Genomic DNA, 2,058 nt, shown 5'->3' on the forward strand with positions numbered 1-2,058 from the left:
GTAGCTCATATAGTACCTCACCAACCTAGAGAGGAAAGGCCTAGCAAGACCTTTAAGCCCTGATTTCAAACTCTGAGCATACCATCACACATACATGCACATGCGTTCATGCGCACTCATTTTTTCCCTTCTCCTCCCCAAATTAGAGAAGCGTACATAAAAGAGGCAGATGCACCAACTTCAAATACAGAGAAAACAAGGGTTATAGAGTGGGGGAGGAATATACAAAGAAACAAAAATTCACATCGCACATTATAAGTACGTTAGAAACAATAGCAAGAAACAAAAAACTACTTGTTTCCCTATCGTGGGGTTCAATTCCCTTAACGTTATCATATCTGTTCATATGCACATAGCTTTTGACCTTGTCTGCTTACCCCAGACATATATTCGTTATTGAAAATAAGGGAAACCATGGGACCTGTTTCTTTAGACTTGGCTTACTTCACTTAATAAATTTTTTTCCAAATCTTTCCATTTCCTAACAAATGGGGCAATGTCATTCTTTCTGATGGAGGCATATAATTCCTTTGTGTATATACACCACATTTTCTTGATCCATTCATGTAGTGGGGACAGCTGGTTGGTTCCATATCTTAGCTATGGTAAAAAAATGCTGCAATAAACATAGTTTTGCTGGTAGTTTTAGTATGGTCTTGTTTGTGATCATTTAGATAAATCCCCAAAAGTGGGATTGCTGGGTCAAAGGGGAGCTTTATGTGGAATCTTTTGAGGAACATCCATAATGTCTTCCAAAGTGGTTGAACAAGTTTACACTCCCACCAAGAATGTTGTATGGTTCCCTTGTGGCCACATCCCCTCCAGCATCTGTTGTTGTAAAAATATGGAACGCCCCACGAATTTGCATATCGTCCTTGCACAGGTGCCATGCTAAACTTCTCTGTATCGTTCCAATGTTAGTGTATGTGTGGCTGAATTGAGCACAGAATATTTTTTATATCAGAAGTGCAATTGTGGGGGCTGAGAAGGTGGCTCAGTGGTAGAGCGCTTGCCTTACATGCATGAGGCCCTGGGTTCGATTCCTCAGCACCACATAAGCAAAAAGAAAAAAGCTGGAAGTGGTGCTGTGGCTCAAGTGGTAGAGCATTAGCCTTGAGCTGAAGAGCTGAGGGACAGCGCCCAAGCCCAGAGTTCAGGCCCCACGAATGGATCCCCCCCAAAAAAGTGCAGTTGGATTTTATTAAACTAGACAATTCAACAAAAAATAAGTTCAAAAGAATTGTCATGAAATTTTAGAACCATAAATTTCTTACATAAGCACAAATTTAAGAATAAAGTCAAGATTGACATGTCAAAAACAAAATAATCCCAGATATTTGTTGTTCAAGAAATGTGTAGGAGGAGGATTCAATTATTCTATACAAGGCACCTGTCATAATGAACACTGCACCAAGCGTTAAGGTTTGTTAAAATTTTTAATGTATTAAATATATTTAATTTTGGGAATTTGTTTACATATGCCAAAATTAGGACTGTTTGTCAGATATAAAACTTTTCCATAAAGTATTTAAGATTTATGGTAGCAGACATATACTACTAAGTATGTACATTTCAGAGTTTCGAGAAACTTTATTAATGAGAAGTTGCAAAGTTTTTGTGTAAAGAAGCAGAATGAAGTGTTAACACTTTGTTAACTACACGGTCTGTTAAAACTTTAGGGCTTCCTCAGTTTATAAGTTAATGAGGAAAAATGATGATATAAGCCATAAACAAATAATGAGAAGAGCCATAAATAGTAATCTTAGTGGGTAGCTTTAAAGACTACTCATATTCTATAAAACTCTTCTTGAACATCACAACCTCAGTCAGTGTTAAATGTACAGAATTATGAGCAAATAATAAAATCTAATATGTAGTACACTTCAAATAGGGAAAACAGTGATAATATTTGTTTTTTATTTTATTAATTATTAACATTTAATTATTGTTTTCTTTATTTGTAGCATTGTTTTACTTGTTGAAATATAGTACAACTTTTTTGGAGGGGTTTAGTCGTGGGGCCTGGGCGCTGTCCCTCAGCTCTTCAACTCAAGGCTA

The 2,058-nt window shown here is 36.6% G+C and overlaps 1 non-coding gene across 1 annotated transcript; it reads right to left on the bottom strand.

The window, feature by feature from the left end:
- Window positions 1-838: 838 nt before the first annotated feature.
- Window positions 839-945, bottom strand: LOC138828856 (U6 spliceosomal RNA). The gene has a single exon (XR_011372395.1). It is a non-coding gene; the product is annotated as a U6 spliceosomal RNA (small nuclear RNA).
- Between the last annotated feature and the right edge of the window lie 1,113 nt (window positions 946-2,058).

The sequence above is a fragment of the Dipodomys merriami genome, unplaced genomic scaffold (assembly GCF_024711535.1).
Source record: "Dipodomys merriami isolate MVZ:Mamm:240054 unplaced genomic scaffold, mDipMer1.0.p SCAF_166, whole genome shotgun sequence".
NCBI lineage: Eukaryota > Metazoa > Chordata > Mammalia > Rodentia > Heteromyidae > Dipodomys > Dipodomys merriami.